Here is a 10,517-nt window from a genome sequence, read left to right on the forward strand (position 1 = left end):
ATGATATGTTTATCATAGGACTCTAAAATGCAATTCTAAAACAATTTTATCAAAAATATTTATTTTATAAACCGTTTTTATACTTTTGATGCCTTCACTTTGAGGATTGCAATCTCATTGCATCCGCTATGGGAATCTGATTTTTCGAATTTTTAATGTTTAGTACGCTTAGTTAAGAGGTAACCAAATAAAATATTTTTTTATTTTTGTAAAAATCACGGAATTTATAAGTTTTAAACGAGACTCTGTGCTCTTAAACAGTGTCTTGGGTTCAAAAGTTAAATGCTGAACCCCTGACTGAATTTTTTTTCTTACAATTATTTTAAATACTATACAAGTAACATTTCTAGTATAATTTAACATGATGTAAGAATGGTAGATAAACCCCCTCCCCAAATACTAGAAAAACACTCAAGAATGATATTCTCAACAGAAATGAGGGAAAACACTCAACTTTAAGTGTCAATGATGCAGTTTCCACCATCTCAAGAGTCTAAACTTTCGTTTTTACCACAATTTTTTTTTTTTGCAAAATTATTGGATTTTTCACAAAATTATTTGATTTTTCACAAAAAACGGGCCCTATGAAAAATCCTCGACAGACCCCTGCCTGTAAATCAGTGTAATTAATGATGTGGAACAAATACAAGGGGGATCCAAAAGAAACCGGACTAGTGGCACTCTGCCGAACATGGATGTAGTGGCAGGAGCGTGCGCAGAGCTTCAATAAGGGGGTACCACTATACTGCCGTGCTAAGCACAGATGTGGTATCTGCACATTTTATCAAAATTGAGTTATTGTCACCAGGTGGTCACTAGTAATTTAATTTACCTGAATCTCAAGTTTTTTGGCGATTTGTAAACGCGGAATATTATAAAAAGCTGTAAGAAAAAGTCGTAACTGCAAATTTGCTTAGTTTGCTAAGGCAATTTGAACGTAAATGACAAATACTAAGCCTTTAAAGTGGAATCTGCGCAGTTACCACTTTTATTCTTAGTAATTTGTAGGTACGACTTTTATACCTTTAGTAAAGCAGCATATTTAATAACGTAGCAATTATTGTAACAGAGTATTAAAATTAATTTATCGTTAAATAGTTGATATAGGTTGAAAATAAAAAGTAATACTACTTTGGATGAATGTTTAAATAAATGTTCAGCTTTTTCTATTCACATTTTTATTTAAAAAGCAAGTTCTTAAAAATGAAATGCATTCAAAATATTCTTATCCAATTATTTCATGAAAATATATATGAAAAAAAAAAATCAAAAACCGCATTTCATTCTGCGGCCAATAATGTTTTTATTTAAGTATCGTCTGCTGTCAAAGTTTTCTTCATGCTGGGTAAAAATAAATCTAGAAAATATAACATTATAAATGATAACATCAACATATTCTTTGAATATAAAAAACAGAAAATTATTATGGTTTATATACATTTTTTAATGTCCAAAATTTTGAAAAATGGTATTTTTCAGAAGGTAGATTCTGTTAGATTTGTATTAACAAAATGAAGTGTAAGCTAAGTCCAAGTAAAGCAGAGCATAAGCATTTAAAGATACATTAAGTGCGTTTTACTAAACTATTTTTGTTGTATCTATGCAGATACCCCTAAAAATGCTTAAGTAATAGTCACTTACAGTGAAATTAACCTAGCACATGAAAAGGGTTTGAAGAGAAAATTTGTCATAACTGCATTCATTAATTTTAAATTAAGGCTTTTACAAAAATGCGCTCTTATGTACATTAGATAAGTTATTTGCCGAACAACTACCGCAAGTTGAACATTTAATTAAGTCACAAATCAAAGAAATGTGTTGTCATGAATTTCTCATTTTGAGCTCCACTGCAGATATCACTTTTGCGCTTAGCACGGCAGTATACCAGTAAACCTGTACAGTTAAATAACCACTAGAAGAGGGTGCAGGGCTGCCGTGAGGTCAAAAATTTAGATAAGATGTATCAATTTGGTGGCATCAGAATTTTTTTAAAAAGCATTTTAAATATAAAGAGATAATTTAGTTTTCTGGATTAAAATGGAGTTAGGGGGTCAAAACTAAATCTGAGTATTAGGAATATAAACCTAATCCTAAGAAAAATTTTCACTCAGAAATGAGGGGGTTTGGGGGTTTCTCCCTCGAGAATGTTTAGAAATTGTAGTTTTAAAAACACATTTTAGACTATCTTTGCCTATGTTACGGGGAAAAGGTTCAGGGACCCCATCCTGTTTTTGAAATTAAAACTTTTAAAAACGCAATTATTATCTCTGATTAGTTGGGAAGCTCTATCCCAGCAATTGCTTGAAGACAATCTTTGATGATGTAGGGAAGAGAGATTCGGGGCCTCTCCTTCGGAAAGTTTTCGAAATTTAGCTATTGAAACACGATTAAAATTAACAACTAATACAAAGTTTTTAGAGTATCTTTGGTAATATTAGTGTTATAAAAGGAACCTTCTTCGGAATTTTTTGAAATTGAAATTCCAGAAATGCAATTTTAAATGATCTTCAATGATGTTATCAAAGAGTTCGGGTGTGCTCCCCCAGAAATTTCTTCGACATTGAGGCCCTAAAAGTGAAATTTTAGACGATCTTTGACGATATTAAGTTGAAGGGTGTTTTGGGGATTCCAGAGAAATTTTTCGTGTTAAAGTCTTATAAACAAAAGTTTAGGCAATCATTAATGATATAGGGATTTTAGTGGAAGCACTCCTTTTGAAGTTTTTCGGAATTGAGATCCTAAATATGTAATCGTAGGCCATCTCTGATCACGATACGGAAAAGGATGGGGCTTGGGAACTCTCTCCCAGATTTCTTTCAAAATCAAATTTTCAAAAACCTCTTCTATACTACCTTTAGTAACGCAAAATGAAAAAAAAAAAATTCGGGGACTTCCTTTTCTTGGCTGTGTCCCTATTTTCTTTTTTGTGTCAATTATTGATAAAAATATTTCGAAAACCCTTTCTAGAGTTTTTTCTTCTCCAAAACCATTTAAGTACTTTCGTTTTAAACAATAAAATTTTTTAATTTCCAGCCTGATATTTTTATTTGTTTGAAATACGAGCGTTTGCAGTCTCAGTAAAAATATTTTTAATCTTTTTGACTGATGTGGTACCTTTTAGTAACACAGGCTGAGTGACTCTCAACAAGAGTGCAACAGAAAGAGGAGCAGCCATAATTTGCCAAGATTATTTCATAAAAAAATTATGAGTTTAAAGTTAATTACTTCAATTATTTTTTCAAAGAAATTTAGTTACGATAGATAGAAGAGCCAATCTATAATGCCCCCTCCCCCTCAAAAAAAAAAAAAAAAGAATTTTTAGTGTATGGCGCATTTCCTGGGTCTTTTTGATACAGTGAAACCTCCAAATAGCGGACAGTCAAGGGACCAGAAGTTTTGTCCACTATTAGGAGGAACTACTTAATTTACCTTTTTCAAAATGGGCTGTTGTTCCCTTTGTAGAACACAATCGAAACAATTGCGAAAGGTTTACTACATTTTACTTCAAATGTAATAAATCTTTTTTCTTAATAAAGGTATACTAACAGCACACACTTGTCTTAAAAAGCATTTAATCAATTAAAATAATAAGTTAAAACATTACAAAATCCAAAACATTAATTTTTTCATTCAATGTCAGTCTCTTTCTTTTAGTTGCAACATCGCGAAAAATTGCTTCCGTGTTTGGGATTTTAATCCTTTTGCATCTTGTAAATATTTTAATGTTTTTTACAACCGAATAATATTTTGACATATGGTACCTTAGATTAGTTTATTTTTTGTTTAATTTCATTAATTAACAAAGATATTAATTTGGAAACCATGACAACATTGAACTTACTCGGGTTTCGCGGAAAATTGCTCTTGTGTTTGAAATTTCAATCTTTTTGCATCCTGCAAATATTTAAATATTTTGGCTAATCAAATGTTAGTTTCGCATATGCTACCTTAGATTAGTATATTTTTTGTTTAATTTTAATAAAAAACAAGTAAATTTATTTCATGGGAAACATGCCACGTCGAACAAACTCAGACTTTGCGAAAAATTGCTTCTCGTGTTTGAAATTTCAATCTTTTTGCATCTTGCAAATATTTAAATATATTCTCTAATCGGATGTTATTTTCATATTTGCTACCGTAGATTAGCATATTTTATGTTTAATTTCAGTAAAATATAAGTTTATTTTATGGGAAACATGACAACATTAAACTTAATTCGCGAAAATTTGCTTCCCTTGTTTGAGATTTCAATCCTTTTGTATTTGTAAATATTTTTATATTTTTGGCAATTAGTAGTTATTTTGACACTACTACATCAGATTAGCTTGTTTTATTTTTTATTTTAATAACTAAAGAGTTAAAGAATTTATTACCTTGGTCTTGTTTAATTATTTGCTTATTTATTTTTGCAATTTTGAATGATTTTCTTTACCTAATTTTTGGTCATAACAGATTTTTAAAAAAAAAATTAAATTTCAGCAGTTGAGCACCTAACAAATTAACTTAAAGTTTGTATTTTAAATATCAAGTTGATTTATATAATTTTATTTATAAGTACATCATTTTTTTATGTCTGCTAAAATAAATAAGGTGTATAACAGGGGTGGTTGTGTTATGATTATTCACTTGAAATCGTGTAGTGTTCGTTTTTATGCTTTTACCTCCCTATATCTCCAATTTTCCCCTTTTCCTCAAATGTTCAAAATTACTACTTTATTAAGGTTGTGGGTACTTGGAGCTTACTGAAAGAGTCTTTAATCAGCAAAGGGGTAGATAGCTTAAGAAGGGTCATTCATCTTCATTTGGATCTAATAAATTGACCAGTACCAGCCTAGCTAGGCCCAGTGCCTGTTGCTGGTTATCAACAGGCACTGGGCATGGTATTTCTATGCAGAATATTTTGACTTAATAAACTATTTTATGAATTGTATGCATAGCAAAAGTTATTGTTGTACATATGTATATTCAAGTAATAGGGGGCTTAGTTTTAAAAATTATTCCCCCCCCCCCCTCGCCCCATTTTGCTCTTTGAAACTTTCAGGTAATTTTTTATGAACTCACAAATCACAATTACACCTGAATATTATTGCCTTTCTTAATTTAAATTCTAATTTCAACAATAACCCATTTTTTCCCAAAATAAAACTACTTTTGTCATAATATATGTCAACTTCTTGTGAATCTTTTTCAATTTCGAAATATGGCTCTATAAATCTGAACTTGCACATTTATTGTCTATTGCAAGTTAATCAATGAAAGCTGAATAGGCTCAAGTTTGCATTCAGAGTATTTATCACTGCTTAAGCTGCTTTTGTATATTTTGAGGTGTAGAGACTGGACTGTGGACTTTCATAAACTTTTCTTGTTTCCTAATTTTTAAATTTACTCGAGGACAGTTGAAATGCCTTATTGGCTGAACAGCTAATAAATACATACGAATAATTGATTTGCATACTTATAAATGATTTGCAAACCTGATATTTTTAGAACTTAATAGTGCAAACTGAAATAACTTTCTGGGTAGTGTTTTTGTCCTAACCGCCCTTATAGTGTAATAAACCACTGTATAGATATTGGAAATAAATGTTGAAACCAGGGGGTGGGGGGGGGGGGTGACTTCAAAAACTCCTCTCTGGCAATGCCATTGAACTTGGGTATTTTAGTTTCTTCCCATAAAAGTTAAAAGCACTTATGAAAGGTTTTTTTTTTATATCTTTTTTATCTTAACTTTTGAATAGTTATTGAGTAAAAAATTCATTAAAATCTTAAGAAAAATGTACGTTAATTGTTAGACTGACATCAGTTTTCACTTATCTGCTTCAATACTCTCAAAACTAGCAGTAACAAAATTATGACTTTTCTTTCTTTTTCATTTTTTGCTGCCCTCAAAAAGTACCATGTCTTTTAGTTCTTTTTTTTTTCTCTGCCTCCAACTTTTAAGCCCCAATCGCTGCCCCTGCCCATTACCAACCTTTTAATTCCAAGAAACAGTGATAAGGAAATGACGGGGGGGGGGGGGGGGGTTGGAATATCAGTTGTGGAGGATGAAAAACTTTGTAAGGCAAGCAGTTACTAAGATATTCTGTGAAAAGAAAAAAAAATCCGGAAGGCTACGATCGCAAGGGAATTTTTTTTGTGAAATAAAACTGTCCGTTATTCGGAATGTCCGTTATTCAGAGTGAATTACATGGAATGGCCTATATCGAGGGACTGGGACTTGCAAAAATGTCCGTTAATTAGAGGTGTCCGTTATTCGGGAGTGTCCATTAAGGGAGGTTTCACTGTGCTTCTACACTGCAGTGGCATATCTGGGAGGGGTGTGGGATGGCTGAACCCTCCTTTTCGAAAAGGGGGCAGCATTTTAACTCTGAATGGGAAAAGAAATATTTTGAAACATTACTCAAATAAGATACAATATGTGTTACAAATGAAAAGGGAAACCAACTCCTCCCAAAAACATTACAAAGGATCGACTTAACCTGCATTTTTGAAGCGACAACTTCAAAAATATTCCTGTCAATTGTGTATCCTTCTCTTACTAAAAACATTCAAGATAGTCTTAAATTTTGGCATGAATTTCATAAAAGTTCCGATTAAGAGTTCTCGTAAACTCCTTCTCTAACCTTGTAGAAGGTATATTTAAGGCTAAAAAAACAATTTTGGCGCCTCAATTTCGAACAGTTTCCAGAGAGGACCTTGAATCTCTCCTCCCTCTGAACATCACCTGAAAACATCTATAACTGCGTTTTTCGAATTATAATTTGCGAAACTACTGAGAGGGGGAGAACCTCCCGTAGTCCCCTCTCTCTAAAATAGTCGAAGATGATCTACATCAGCGTTTTTATTAATTCTTTTGAAAAATTTGCTGGAGAAGGCAACCTGAATCTCTCTTTCCCCAAGATCTGCATTATCAAACGTCGTCTAAAACTGCGTTTTTACTACTACAATTTTGAAACTCTTCTAAGGGTGAATTCTCCAGATTCCCCTACTTCTGTTTGAATATTTTACTTACAAATATTTCCAAATAAATTGCTATATGTTATTTTCATTAATGAATTTCCATGAAACGGTGTGGGGGGAGGGTGCCATCCTTAGAGTTCACCGGAATGCTATAGACTTCATAGGTCACGCCACTGAGCATCTTAAATTTTGGAAGCTAAGCTGGTTTGGAGAAGCACTTCATTCTCACAGCAACCACATTCGCATTTCAGCCGCTTGCACATACAGCAAAACATTATGGCGCTATGAACTTCTAATCTCGTCTTGTATGGGTGTTTTTTTGTTTTTTGAGTTAATGGGAGTACCCGCGGTACCCCTGGTGACCCCCCGTGTGTATGCCTCTGTGTAGTGGACAGTGATGTTCCCATCAATTTTTCTGATGGTATACTCCCAGTAAATCAGGGAGGAGATTTTGCCGGAATTCCAGATTTTTCTGTTGGCTTTTAAAAGTTTTCCTCCTTTTTTGCCACTTTCAGGCCTTATTTTTTTCAAAAATTGAAAAAGAATAAGATTTTTGAACAATTTTCGGTCCCTGATTTCTTATTCTTTCTATTTTTTCCCCTCGAATCATCATCCTCCACAATATCTGCCAAAACGTCTGTTTTGGAACATCAAACACGTGCTGCGCCGAAAGTTGCATGCCTCGTTTGAGATTTCAATATTTTTGCATCCTGCAAGTATTTCAGTTATTTTTAATGTTGGGTGGTTTTGTACTATATGCTACCTTATATCTGCTTATTTTATTCATCATTTCAATAATATTTCATACTTGCCAACTCTACTGTTTTGAACGAGAGACATCCGTTTTTTGCTTTCATCTCCCGATTTCCCTTTTTTTGCAATTTTCTGCCATTTTTGTAGTTTTTTCAAGTTTTAATTTCTGGGAATCGGGCCAGAGGAAATTTGTGTCCATTACATATTTGTGTATTTATATTTGCCATTACATTTTTACCATTACATATTTGTGTCCCTTCACAAAAATCCGATCAACCAAAACGAACCTTTTACAAAATCCCATTCAACCAAAATGGACCCTTCACAAAATTCTGGTAAACAAAAATAGATCTTTCACAAATTGTTTATTGAAAGAGCAAATATGAAACCAAAATAACGCATATTTCCCGTGTATAAAACAAATAATTTTTGGAACCTTTTTTGAAGTAAATTCGAGGTATGAGCTTGTACAAAATCTGCTAATTTTGCAAAAAAAAAAAGAAGTAAATCGGCACTCTTGTGATGCTCCTGCAAGCGATAAATAACTACTACTGCCAAATGAATAAAATGCTTGTTTGTTTCGTGAAAGAATTTAACAGCTGAAAGTCAATTTGGTTTTAAATAATTTTGCTTGGTTGTTTTATTGTAACTATTTTGTGCTGGTGTTTTTGTAAACTTCTCTGCTCTGAAAAAGGCATTGTAACACTTTGCCTCCTAAGCACTTTTCTCCACTCATGATTTAATAAACAATAATAATATATATCAGCAAAATGAACTTTTAGAACTGCAACCAGATAGTAGGGGTAGGGAAAAAAGTGTGATTGCTTCAGATAGAGTTACCAACTTCAAAATGGCAAAAATTTGCGTATCTGCGGTGCAGTGTGTAACTGTTACTTTAGGAGACAATTATATGGGTTTGATTTTTTGATGCTAACAAGGATGATTAACTTTAAATTAACTCTTTTATTTAAACTTTTTTCTCAGGAAGGAATTTGGATACTGTCTCAAAAATCCTGTGTTACAGATGGAATGACTCTTAAAATAAAATCCGAAGATAGTATTTTAAAAAGAGGAAAATTTGAGCCTAAAATAGTTCATTCTAAATTCTGGAAAAAGAGTTCATAAGGCCTTTAATTAAAAAAATTATAATATATAAATTTTTATATTTTTAATCTTTCATTTTACGGTTTATGTTTGAAAAAGAAAATCACCTTTTGATATCACCTGAAACCTTTTTGCAAAATGTGCAATTACTAGGGTATTTACCTTGCCTTCGAATAAATACCCAAATAAAAATATTTACCTTCCCACCCTACTTCACACTATTCGTGTATTAAAAGAAGTTTGAATAAATTTTCTTCATCAAGTAACGGGGAGCAAACGAGCAAGGCAACAGAAAACAATATTTGATTTTTTTTTGCTTATTAATGTGAAAACTGTTTCTATATTTGCCATGTTATCACTTAAACATCAATAAAATAAATAAGTAACATCATAGTCTTAATAACTTCTCAGTTTATTCTTCCAAACATCCCTCATACTTCTTTTTTTTTTTCATTTTGGATATGACTAACCTTTGATTGTGATTTTGAAATCCTGAAGTTCATCATTGAATTGCTTATACTTCTCCAATTATGACTTTGAAAAGAAAGATTCTTTGTTCATGATATGTTTCTTTCCTAATTTCATCAAGTCTTTCAATAAAAAATATTATAAACTTTGTAATACATATGTATGTATCAGTTTTACCAATTATTTAATATTTCGAATTAAAAAAAAAAAAATCCCATTCACTTTTTGATTTTTTTTGTAAAATATCAGTTTTTGGGTATTTACCCTTGCCTTGGGTAAATACCCAAAAAATATTTATCTACCCGCTGGGTATTTACTTGATCCACATCCCTAGTTCAAATGCAAGGAAAAAGATAACCAATCGTTTAATACATATATATTTATATATCAATACTTACTAAAGTATGTTCTACCACATAAGGAAATTTTAGATTTTTCTCTCTGTTGCAAATTTTTACTTTACAAACAGACCTAATTTTAAAATTTATGTTCTCACTCATTTAACACTACAAACTGAAATGTTTTTAATGGAAAAAAATTTACTTTTCTTTAAAAGATATGAAAAGTTGACACTATTGTGTGATTCAGCCAAGATTGACCTCTGCCTCCCCCAACCCTTTGTTCAGGGACTCAGGGATTAGAAATTGTTGCCTCTTTTTCAAAATTTAAATTTATTTAGGAATAAACACTCTTGCAAGAAATGGTACAATGCAGCAATTTGTACAAAATTATTATTATACTTAATTAAATATGTGTCACCTTTAAAACGAGTAAATTAGTCATGTTTGTTGAATTTTTGAATATCATGTTTCCAGGTTCTATTTTGATGCAGTTTTAGATATCCCTTTCACAAAGTTTTTTTGGATATCATCATTTTAATGATTTTTTTTTGATTTCCTCCTTTTTACTCTCTGACCACCCTGAGTAATCCATTACAATCATATACATAATATGGCTAAAAAATGTTTGAGAGTATATGTCGTATATGGAGTATACCCTATGGGAACACCCCTGGTAGTGGTGTGTTCTCCCGCTAGATGTCTTTAGTAGAGACCTTTACAAAACAGCTGTGCAAGTGTCATCAGTATAGTTGATAACGTCTGATAGTAGTGTTGGATTTCTCAAATGTTATTGCTTTCCACCGGCAAACTCATTATGGCTGACTTAAAAATCAAAGAGTATGCTTGAAATTTTGCGTCCTGCTTGAAAAGTCAGCAACGGAAGGGCAATTC

This window comes from Uloborus diversus, chromosome 9, assembly GCF_026930045.1.
Source record: "Uloborus diversus isolate 005 chromosome 9, Udiv.v.3.1, whole genome shotgun sequence".
Lineage (NCBI taxonomy): Eukaryota > Metazoa > Arthropoda > Arachnida > Araneae > Uloboridae > Uloborus > Uloborus diversus.